Genomic DNA, 12,794 nt, shown 5'->3' with positions numbered 1-12,794 from the left:
CTCTTGCCTATCCTGCTTGACTTTTCTTCATATTGGTGGTTGACACTATACTTACTGTATTGTATACACGTTTGCCTTTTTTTTTTTTTTTTTTTTAAAGACAGAGTTTTGCTCTTGTTGCCCAGGCTGGAGTGCAATGGCATGATCTCAGCTCACCACAACCTCCGCCTCCCAGGTTCAAGTGATTCTCCTGCCTCAGCCTCCCAAGTAGCTGGGACTACAGGCACACACCAGCATGCCTGGCTAATTTTGTATTTTTAGTAGAGACAGGGTTTCACCAGGTTGGCCAGGCTGGTCTCGATCTCTTGACCTCATGATCCGCCTGCCTTGGCCTCCCAAAGTGCTGGGATTACAGGCGTGAGCCACTGCACCTGGCCTATGTTTGATATTTTATTATATATCTGCTTGTTGGCTTGACTATTGTCAGAGGCCCCTAGCAGAGTGTGAGTTCTGTGACAGCAGGGACTTAGCTCTGGTCACTGCCATAACCCCAGAATCTAGAACAATGCCCAGCACATAGAAGGGATAGAAGGCACTCAACCCATATTGGTTGGATCAATGTTGAATGACTATTTAACTTTTCAACTAAAATATATGAATTTAATTTCCAGGTGAATTCCTTTTTTTTCTTTTTTCTTTTTTTTTAGAGACAGGGTCTCTGTTGCTCAGGCTGTAGTGCAGTGGCAGGATCATAGCCTTGAACTCCTGGGCTCAAATGATCCTCCTGCCCTCAGCCCCCAAAATAGCTGGAACTACAGGTGAGCGCCACTCTGCTTGGCTAATTTTTTGTTGTTGTTGTTGAGACGGAGACTCGCTATGTTGCCCAGGCTGGTTTCCAACTGTTGGTCTCTAGTGATCCTCCTGCCTTGCTGGGATTATAGGAATGAGCCACTGTGCCCAGCCACATTCCCTTTTCTCCAAGAAAAGTGGGTATGGGGCCAGGCGCGGTGGCTCACGCCTGTAATCCTAGCACTTTGGGAGGCCGGGGCGGGTGGATTGCCTGAGCTCAGGAGTTCGAAACCAGCCTAGGCAACACGATGAAACTCCGCCTCTATTAAAAATTAGCCGGGTGTGGCAGCAGGCACCTGTAGTCCCAACTATTCGGGAAGCTGAGGCAGGAGAATTGCTTGAACCTGGGAGGCAGAGGCTGCAGTGAGCTGAGATTACACCACTGCACTCCAGCTTAGGTAACAGAGAGAGACTCCATATCCAAAAAGAAAAAAAGAAAAGTGGGTATGTATTACTTTATAACACTTGTGAAAATAAAAAGCATATTGTTATACTGTTTTCCCCCAAAAGGTGAATGCAAAACTTTACTTCTTGGGGTGGTGGTGATAGTGACAACTACGACCGCAATAATAGTAACAAAAACTTGCGTTTACTTAGGGCTAAGTATGTGCCAGGCACTCTCTGTAAGGTACTTTTTTTTTTTTTTTTTTTTTGGCAACGGAGTTTCACTCTTGTCGCCCAGGCTGGAGTGCAGTGGCATGATCTCGACTCACTGCAACCTCCGCCTCCCAGACTCAAGCAATTCTCGTACCTCAGGCTCCCAAGTAGGTGAGATTATAGACATAAGCCACCATGCCCGGCCTACGTTGTGTTGTCTTTAAGGTAAGTGCTCCCATTAGCTCATTTTACAGGTGAAGACTTGCAGGCCCAGCAAGAGACTCACTATGAGAGAATGGTAGAACCGAAGCCCAGGTCTGCCTAACTCCACAGCCCTTGCTCTGGGCCCTGGGTCCCCAGGGGAGGCTAGAGACACCAGCAGCCTTGAAAGAGTAGTTTTCCCAGCATCTGTTCCTCAAGGTCGAGACAGAAACACACTAAGGCCTGATTCCACTGAGGCAGTTTGAGACTCTGGGGGTCTCTCTGCAGGAAGGGCTTGCTCCTTGGCCAAGCTGTCCTGTCCCATCCAGGGCTGTAATATTCACTGTGTATGGGCGTCGTGTCATCAGCACCAAATCTAATGACACATTGCAGCCAGGGAAATTACAGTGCCCAGGAGACTTGCCCAGAGGCCCTGCCCGGGGTAATTCCAGAGCAGGAGCGCATGCTGGGAAATAACAAGAAAGACAGAGTCTAGCTGCCAGCCTTAGGTAATGGAACGGTGAGTGATCGTAATGGGGGGTGGAGCGTGGAAGATTTTATTTTACTTATACAGATATTTTTCTTGAATTTTAAAAATATTGAAAAATGATATCAAAAGTAAAAATTAGCCCTAACCTCATCATTTAAATTATGCCCTCCAACTTCATTCCCCAGAGGTGAGCATGCTGGAGACTTTGATATGTCCCCTTTCTGAATTGGCCTCTGCCTCTACATATGCACACATACAATTCTCACCAGTGGAGTCACATTCTACATATTGGCCTGCGCCCTGCGTATGTCACTTAATGATACATCACAGACATTTTTGGAGATCATTGATTTTCATAGTTGTCTATTAGTGGGGCAGAATTTAAAAGATGCCAGTGTTCATTTGAAGATACGCCACTTAGTGCTGAATGGGAGTGAGGGCGTGGTGCAACAGGAACTCTCGTGTGATGATGCTGGGGGTATAAACTGGTTAACTTTTTGGCAGTATCTACCAAAGCTAAAGAGAATCATACGTGCATCAGAAATGCACACATATATTCACTAAAAGACATGTACAAGAATATTCGCAGCAGGCCGTGTACAGTGGCTCACACCTGTAATCCCAGCACTTTGGGAGGCTGAGGCAGCAGATCACTTGAGTTCAGGAGTTTGAGACCAGCCTGGCCAACATGGTGAAACCCCACTTCTACTAAAAAAAAATGCAAAACTTAGTCTGGCATGTGGGCACACGCCTATAATCCCAGTTATTTGGGAGGCTGAGGCAGGAGAATCGCTTGAACCTGGGAGGCGAAGGTTGCAGTGAGGTGAGATGACACCATCGCCCTCCAGCCTGGGTGACACAGTGAGATTCTGTCTCAAAATAAAAAAAAAAGAATATTAATAGCAGCACTATTCATAATAGCTCCACACTGAAACAACTCAAATGTCTGTCAAAAGTAGATGGTTATTTACACGGTGCACATCATGCAACAATGGGCATGAAAGAACTCCGACTCTATATGGCAGCAGGATGATCTGCACAGTTGTAACGCTGGGCCAAAGAAGGCACATACAGAAAAGTCCGCACTGTATGATTCCTTTATATAAAGTTCAAAATCAGGTGAAACCCATTTGTGGTGTTAGATGTCAGGAAGTGGGCACGAGAAGAACTTCTAGGGTCTGATGATGTCCTGTTTCTTGATCTAAGGGCTAGTTACATGGGGTGTCCAGTTTGTGAAAATTGTTCACTTTTCTACAAGTGTTATATACATCAGTTAAAGTCTATATTTTTAAAGAGGGGTCAATGGCAGGCCACCCCCTCCAAAAATTCGGTCTTGTTTCCCCTAAGTTTGTCCCCTTCCTCTTTTTCTTCCAGCACCTAATGAGCTGTATACAGGACAGTGCCTTGTGTATGATTTGACCCAGGGAGGGAATGGGAGTTGCACGTCTTGGTTTTGGAACCTCTGGGACCAAGTGGCCAGCCTCCGTTGATGACTGAGCTTGTGCTGTCCCCACGTATTTGCTCTCAGGTAGTCAGTGAACAATGGGGTAGAAAGAACGTCAGCAGGAGGGGTGGGAGGAGGAAGAGAAAGAGGAGGAAAAAAAGGAGGAGGAAGAGGAGGAAGAAGAGAAGGAAAAGAAGGAGGAGGAAGAGGAGAAAGAGGGGAAAGAGGGAAAGGTTACTGTTCTCAGGACTGCTGAGGGGACTGTCTTGCACATGGGCACTTGCATGAGTGGTGGAATTTCTGGGGTCCTAGCTACTATTATAGCAATGACAATAATAACTACTACTATTATTAGTAGCATCCAACTTTTCTTGAGTGCTTGCCTATTGCCAAACACGGTGCTGAGTGCTTTATACGCATCACTCATGTGGATCCTTTTAACACTGTGTAGTTTTGATCAGTACCCATTTGCATGTTGGAGGCTCACATACAAACAGTAAGCCCCTGACCACCACACCACACAAACCCCTGCTTGTTTTGATTGTTCAGTTGTTTATCTGGAGACCTATTATGTGCCTGATGCTGTTGAGGATTGAGGTATAAAAATGGATGTGTGCCAAGCATGGTGCTCACACCTATAATCCCACCACTTCCGGAGGCTGAGGCAGGCAGATCGCCTGAGGTCAGGAGTTCGAGACCAGCCTGGTCAGCATGGTGAGACCTTATCTCCACTAAAAAATACAAAAAAAATTAGCTGGGCATGGTGGTGTGTGCCTGTAGCCCCAGTTCCTCCGGAGGCTGAGGCAAGAGAATCACTTGAACCCGGGAGGCAGAGGTTGCTGTGAGCCAAGATCACGCAACTGCACTCCAGCCTGGGCAACAGAGTGGGACTTCGTCTCAAAAAACAAAACAAACAAACAAAATGTATGTGATACAGTCTCTACAGTGTCTAAGCAGGTTAATAATTGGGTGCTGATCCAAACCAATTGTCAGTGCTTTATTTCTTATTTTGGGAGTGCTCAAAATAGGTGATTCATTTCTTTTGCTATTTACTTTTACCTCCTTAGCAAGATATGTTCCCGCTTTAAATATTAGAGACTAAATTAACAAATACAAAGGGAGAAGAATTTTGTAAAAATCACCTCTTGTGCCACCCATCACAGAGAACTTCTTGACATCTGAACACAACTCATTTCAGACTTTAAAAAAAATACATTTTTATGTGCTCACTATATAATAGGTGCTCACAGAAAATTTGCTGAATGAATGCTTAAATTGTTATAAAATGACACTATTGTATGATTTTGTAAACTGCTCCTTCCGTAACACAAACACACTTAATGCTGTAATGAGAACATATTTCCAGGTTCACGGACACACAGCTACCTCTGATGCTTTCGTTCATCATTGGTAGGGATGATTTTTTTTTTTTTTTTTTTTTGAGACGGAGTCTCGCTCTGTAGCCCAGGCTGGAGTGCAGTGGCCAGATCTCAGCTCACTGCAAGCTCCGCCTCCCGGGTTCACGCCATTCTCTGACCTCAGCCTCCCGAGTAGCTGGGACTACAGGCGCCCGCCACCTCGCCCGGCTAGTTTTTTTTTTGTATTTCTTAGTAGAGACGGGGTTTCACCATGTTAGCCAGGATGGTCTCGATCTCCTGACCTCGTGATCCACCCGTCTCGGCCTCCCAAAGTGCTGGGATTACAGGCTTGAGCCACCGCGCCCGGCCGGGATGATTTTTTTTCCCCACGTGTTAGGAGACATTTCTATTTCTTTTGTGGATTTCTTGTTTATGTCCTCTGCCTATTTTTTCCTGGGTTTGTTACTCTTTGTGGTCATTTGTCTTAAAATTTTTTTCAATGTAATTCATACACAAAATTTTAAAAGTCAAGTACTATTGAAAGGCTTAATAAAAAATAGTCCACTGTTCTTTGTCTCCCAGCCTAGGTTTATTCCCCAGAAGTAACCCTTTCAACTTTTCAAGCTGTTTCTTTCAGTATTTATCACTATAACTTTTTAGGGGTATATAAAATATTTTACTCATTAAAATGTAAAAATAGTATATATTCATCATCAAATACTCAAAAGACACAAGAATGTATTAAATAAAGTGTTAAAACCCTTCTTAATTTCTCCAATGCTACTTTTCAGGGGTAAATTTCATTAGAATGGATTACAATAGTCCCTCTTTATCTGTGGTTTTGTTTTCCGCTGTTTCAGTTAGCTGCGATGTATCTATCATTTATCTATCTCATATATATATATATATATATATATATATATATATTTTTTTTTTTTTGAGACAGCATCTTGCTCTGTCAACCAGGCTGGAGTGCAGTGGTGTGATCTCGGCTCACTGTAGCCTCAACCTCGTAGACTCAGTGGATTCTCCCACCTTAGCCTCCTGAGTAGCTAGAACTACAGGCATGTGCCACCACGTCCAATTAATTTTTGCATTTTTTGTAGAGTTTTTTTTTTTTTTGAGACAGAGTCTTGTTCTGTCATCCAGGCTGGAGTGCAGTGGTACAATCTTGGCTCACTGCAACCTCTGCCTCCTAGGTTAAAATGATTCTCCCACCTCAGCCTCCCAAGTAGCTGGGATTACAGGCATGTGCCACCATTTCCTGCTAATTTTTTTGTATTTTTAGTAGGCATGGGATTTCACCATGTTGACCTGGTTGGTCTCGAACTCCTCACCTTGTGATCCGCCCACCTTGGCCTCCCAAAGTGTTGGGATTACAGGCGTGAGCCACTGCATCCTGCCTAGAGATGGGGTTTTGCCATGTTGCCTCGGCTGGTCGCAAACTCCTGGGCTCAAGCCATCTGCCCGCCTTGGCCACTCAAAGTGCTGGGATTACAGGCATAAGCCAGTGTGCCCAGCCATGATCTGAAAATATTAAGTGGAAAATTCCAGAAAGAAGCAATTTATAAGTTTTAAATTGTGTGCCATTCTGAGTAGCGGGATAAAATCTTGTGTTGTCCCACTCTGTCTTATCTAGGACGTGAATCATCCCTTTGTCCAGCGTGTCCATGCTGTAGGCACTTCCCACCCATTGGTCACTTAGTAGTGTCTCAGTTAGCAGAGCAACTGTCATAGTATTGCAGTGCTTGTGTTCAAGTAATCCTTATTTTACTTAACGATGGCCTTGAAGCCCAAGAGTAGTAATGCTGACACTTTGTCTTAGGTGTTCTATTTTATTATTACTGTTGTTAATCTTTTACCACATCTAATTTGTAAATTAAACTTCGTCATAGGCATATATGCACAGGAAAAAATATATAGGGTTCTGTACTATCTGTAGTTTCAGGCATCCTGGGCATCTTGGAACATATCCCTCAAGGATAGTGGGGTACTACTGTATATCGCCATATTCCAAAATAATATTCTGATGTTTCTTGATACGTCAGTTTTAGATATCATCTAGTAACTTCCTAATTGGAGATTAGCTCTCTTGCAGCATCACATTGTTTTCCTTATCTGTGACCAACACTGACATTATTACAACTATGCCCATATTGTATACCCTGAGTCATATAGTATACTATTATTGCATCTATTTTTTTACACAATGTGTTGGTATTTCTGAAGTTGAGTTGCTTAGGTTCTTTTCATTTGCTTAGAGTTCATTGTATTTTTTGCCATTGGTTTCCACACTCTTCAATCACTTCTCAATATAGCTTTTCTCAAGGTTAAACCTACCAGATAGTTTGTCGATTTGATTTTTTCCCCTTCTGAAGTCTCCATCCTTCTGCCCTAGTCTGGACAGGTTGCCTCATAGGCCTGATGCACAGCAGTCACCCTGAAGCATCCCTCCACCTTCTACTGGGTGGGATCCCTCATCACTGGTATCCCATGACTTTACCTTTCTTGGTTTAGTCCCTCATTTTGGTGCCAATTGTCTTTAGCCTTCCTGTCTTCCTTCCCTTCCCTCCCTTCCCTCCCTTCCCTCCCTTCCCTCCCTCCTCTCCCTCCCCTCCCTGTCCTCCTTCCCCTTCCTTCCTTCCTTTCCTTCCTTCCTTTCCTTCCTTCCTTTCCTTCCTTCCTTTCCTTCCTTCCTTTCCTTCCTTCCTTCCTTCCTTCCTTCCTTCCTTCCTTCCTTCCTTCCTTCCTTCCTTCTCCTCCCTTTCTCCTTCTCTTTTTTCTTCTTCTAAGCATAACCAAGGTCTTCAGGGCAAGAGGCAAGGGAAGAAGGGCCCACTGGCAGCTTCAGCCTCTGCTCTGTTGTCTCAGCAATTCCACTCTGGCCCTTGACTTGCAGAGTCCACTTAGCAAAACTAAAGCCCTGCAAATAACTACACCCTCCCCGTTCAGAAGAGGAGGGTTTTTTAGGGGCCATCAGGTGTAACCAGAGCTTGCCTATTAGGGATTCACTCTGTGCTCATTCATGCCTCAAATCATACGGAGAACCCCCTGCAGGGGAATACTGTATCCTGTTGCTTTCTTGATGATTTTTGGTTCCATTGTGTAAAGGGACCCTGATAACTGAATCCAGCACCTCAAAAGCCACTTGCCTAAAAATGCCTAAAAAGACAGTCACATTCTTTCCATTCCCCTCTGCTCTTCCCCATGTGTTTTTCCTCTCTCCCTGGACTGGAAATTTTTGGGTGTAAAGTTGTCTTTGTTTTGCTGGCACTGCCTCAGCTCAGGCACTCCTGGCCTCCGGCTTGAACAATTCAGAGGCCTCCTGGGCACCCTCTCGATATGCATGCTGTCCCCTGCTGATCCATACTTCTAGTTAGGGCAGAGGGTGTGTTGTAACATCCAGCATTGAGTTATTTCGTTTGTGAAAAGCATGTACTTCCACATCTCCACATCTTCACACAGGCCCCTTGGCCTGAAATGCATTTCCCTGCTCTGTAGCTGATGAAACCCATCTGTTCTTTCAATGTCCAGCTCAAACATCTACTCCTTCAAGAAGGCTTCCAGTCTCTTCTGTTGGAATGACTCATGTCCTAAAGCACTTTATATGACACTTTCTTCTAATCCCTGTCCTTGTCTGCCATGGGAAAGCAGAGAGAGGAGTCAAGTAACCCAGGACAGATCCTGTGGCCAACTAGCAGAGCTACAGGCCACCTTACCTCAGCTTGCCCATCTGCATACTCCTCTGGGAGGAGAGCTTGACTTTGTTCAATATCTATTAAGCGCCATGACCTAGGCTAAGAATTTCACTGACATAGTACGATTAGATGCTGAACCCCAAAGCTGTTTCAGCAACACACTTCTTTACATACATTCACTTCGAAAGTCTGGGCAGATAATGAAATGGACAAAGAATTGGAGGTGGGGGAATGAAATGGAGAGGATATTTGTTTCTGTGGATTAGCCTACTGATATCTGGCTCTCTACCTGGCTTGGGGAAATTCTTCTTACTTGAGTCTTTTTTTGTTTAGTTTTTGTTTGTTTTTTATTTTTACTTTAAAAATTTGAGACAGAGTCTCACTCTGTCACCCAGGCTGGAGTGCAGTGGTGGGATCTTGGCTCACTGCAACCTCCGCCTCCTGGATTCAAGCCATTCTTCTGCCTCAACCTCCTGAGTAACTGGGACTTCAGGCATGCACCACCATGCCCAGCTAATTTTTGTAGTTTTAGTAGAGACAGGGTTTCACCATGTTGACCAGGCTGGTCTCGAACCCCTAACCTCAAGTGATCCACCCGCCTTGGCTTCCCACAGTGCTGGGATTATAGTCATGAGCCACTGTGCCCAGCCCTTAATTGAGTCTTATTGAGAGGATAATGAGCAAGATACTTGCTTTTCGAGCTTCCCTAGTGACCAAGTACAGGCATGTGCCCTGGGATTGGCCAATCAGATGCCCCCAACCTGTTCTTGGGATCAGGGTCTGGGAAGAGAGAAGCAGGGATGTAGGAGAATCATTCCAGGGGTAGACAGTGGTCACATCCTATTTCTAGGGGACAGCAGGGATGGCTAGGCCAACAGCAGCATCCAGTGTTTGGTGTCTAGTGCTGATGTCAGTGGAAAGAGAGGAGCCTTCTGGGGCTCTGTGGCAGGGCCAGTGCGGGTCTCAGAAGGCCAGCACGGTGGTGTGGTTTGGCAGCCACCCCTGCTGTGAAGAAGTTCTCTGGCTTGTTGTTGATTCTGTGACCTACCCAGGATCCCCTCGTGACTTTTCTTTTGTGCTTAACTCAGCCAGAATAATGTTCTGTATTTTGCAACTAGGAAGACTGATCATGGATAGAGGCCTGGAGAGGCATAGGGGCATGGTTGGCTGCAAAATCTCCCAGAGGGCTGGGAATCTCTGAGCCTCCGAAAGGTGTTGATGACCATGGTGTCTTCTCCACCCAGGTGGTCACTTAGGTCCTAAGCAGAAAGATACCACTCAGCAAGGGCAGAGTCGCAAAGTTACAGAAGCCCTGGGAATGCTCCAGGAGGATGCAGCTGAAAAACAGAACCATCCTAGGCAGTGTCGCTTCATCATGACAGCCACGCAGGCTGAAAGAGAAGGCCACTGTTCAGAGCAGCAGGGTTTAGAGTCCCATGGACAAGAGGTCTGGGTTCTTACCTTGCTGCAATTAACTCACTGTGCAGCGTGGGCAAGCCCATGCTTTTCTCTGGGCTGCAGCGTCCTCATCAGGAGCCCTGGAATGTGGGCAGATAAACAGGGACACCTCGTCCAGCACCATAGCTTCTAGGACCAGCACTGAGAGCTTCTGAGCTGCCCATGCCCCATACCCTGAACTCGCATGCTCTCCCTGACAGCAAGTCCTTGCCTTTCAGAGGCTGGGTGCTCAGAAAGTGTGGGTTAATGGACCAGCAACTGGCTGGCTCTGTTAGGGGTACAGGGTAGGTGGCTGGAGTCCTGGCAAGCTCCTTCTCCTTGAGTCCTGGGCCATGCCTAATGATCTTTTTCTGGGAGCTCAAGATCTGCCTTCCCTAGGTCTCTGCAGAGGAGGAAAGGGAGAAAGGGGGATGGAGAAAGGGGAAGGAGGGCGACTGGCCTGGCAGTGGCCCCAACACAGCCTCGGCAGGCACTTTCTGGGAAGCCGCCCCCGGAACCTAGCCCCACGAAGGCCTAGGAGGCCCCGTCTCGTCTCCAGCCCGTTTCCCTTGAACTGGAGCCAGGCGGTCCTCACGCATTACTCACTGGCGGGGCGGCCCTGGCCCAGGGCCAAGGCAAACAGGCCTCCAGCCTGCCTGGGGGCTGGTCGGGCTGGGCTGGGGAGGGGAGGGAGGCACTCGCACAGCCTCCCGCCTGCCTGCGTCCTCCTGCCAGCTCAGCCCAGCCCCAGCCTGGTTGAGGGTCGGGCTTGGGCCCAGCCTCCCCCAGGGTCAGCCCAGGAGTCCCTCTGAAGCTGGCGTGGCTGAGATCTTCCTCCTGCCTGTGCCCCTAGCAAGGGCTTCACCCGGGTCCTCCTTCTCCATCCAGGGAGAGATGGTGACTCCTGCCTTATAGTCAATGCAGTGGCTTCTCCCCCAGCCTGTCACTGACCAGCCCCTGGGACAGCAGATCAGGAGGGGGCCCTGCCCTTCCCAGGCTCCAGGTCTGCATTTCAGAAGCATCTATTCAGGATGACTGATGTGGTGATATGGGTTGTCCACCAATATTGTGAATTAGGAGTGCAGAAGAGAAGCAGACCACATGAGCTAGGAAGGCTTCCTGGAGGAGTGGGGCCTGGCAAGGCCTTGAAGGATGATTTAGACAGCCTTGGTGGATGAAGAAAGGAGGGGCTGTACAGTGGGTGTGTTTCTCAGGATGTGATGGGCCTGGAGATGGGGACCTGGGTAGAGGGTGAGGTAGGAGGGGGAAGATAGCTAGGTAAGGAGGATGACTCCAGGTACTGTGCCTGGGCAAGCCCAGTCAGCCTTTTCCCAGAAGCTCCCTTTCCTCTTATGCACCTACCCACCCTGCCCACCCATCCGTTCATCTGTCCATCCACATACACATCCACCTATCCATCCAGCTATCCATCCATCTATCTACCCATTCCCACATATCCATCCATTCATCCATCCATCCATCCATCCATCCACTCATCCAATTATCTACCTATTCACACAGCCATCTGCCCATCCATCCATCCATTTGCCTATCTATACACTTATCTACCCCTCCATTCAAGCTACTAATATCTGTTGAGCATCCACTTATGAGCCAAGCCCTGTACTAGAATATTCTCACTGACCTTTGGGCATACAGGCCTGGCTCATAGTAGGCTCAATAAATATTTGTTTAAATATATGGAGAAGTGGTATTCAGAGGTGACCTATCTCTATCTTCAAGGAGCTTATCATCATGCAGAACAAAACATGTAAAATTATCAATTGTGATAAGTGTTATGAAGGAAAAGACCTGGGTGCCAAGAGAAGCAAGGAGGAGGTAAAAACTAAGGGCTCCTGGGCGCGGTGGCTCAAGCCTGTAATCCCAGCACTTTGGGAGGCCGAGACGGGCGGATCACGAGGTCAGGAGATCGAGACCATCCTGGCTAACACGGTGAAACCCCGTCTCTACTAAAAAATACAAAAAACTAGCCGGGCGAGGTGGCGGGCGCCTGTAGTCCCAGCTACTCGGGAGGCTGAGGCAGGAGAATGGCGGGAACCCGGGAGGCGGAGCTTGCAGTGAGCTGAGATCCGGCCACAGCACTCCAGCCTGGGCGACAGAGCGAGACTCCGTCTCAAAAAAAAAAAAAAAAAAAAACTAAGGGCTCTTACGTTGCTGTGTGATCCTGGACAAGTAACTTGACCTTGCTATGCCTCAGTTTCTGCATCTATATAATGGGAATAATGATAGTACCTTATAGGGATATCCATTAAGTTTTTTGCAATTATCAAAATCAGAAAGTTTTAATATTAACACAATTTTCTAGTCTACCATGCACATTTAGTTTCAGTTGTCCCAATAATGTCTTTTTCTTACTAACTTTATTGAGATATAATTAACATACCATACAATTTGCTCACTTAAAGTATACAGTTCAAAGGTTTTAGTGCATAGGTATGTGCAACCATCACCACTCACCACTGTCAACTTTAGAATATTATCACCACTCCAGAAAGAAATCCTGCATGCTTTAGCTACCACCCACTTTCTTCTCTCCACCCTCTCCCCTGCACCAGCCCTAGAAAGCCACCAATATGCTTCTCATCTCTATAGATTGCCCTGTTCTGGATATTTTATATACATGAAATCCTACAATATATGGTTTTTTGTTACTGGCTTAACATAATGTTTTCAAGGTTCACTTGTGTTATAGAATATATCAATACTTCATTCCTTTTTTTTTTACTTTAAAAAAAACTTTTAGGATTTTTAGAACAATT

The sequence above is a fragment of the Papio anubis genome, chromosome 19 (assembly GCF_008728515.1).
Source record: "Papio anubis isolate 15944 chromosome 19, Panubis1.0, whole genome shotgun sequence".
NCBI classification, from domain to species: domain Eukaryota; kingdom Metazoa; phylum Chordata; class Mammalia; order Primates; family Cercopithecidae; genus Papio; species Papio anubis.
The sequence above is the reverse complement of the archived record's forward strand: the minus strand, read 5'-3'. Positions refer to the sequence as shown.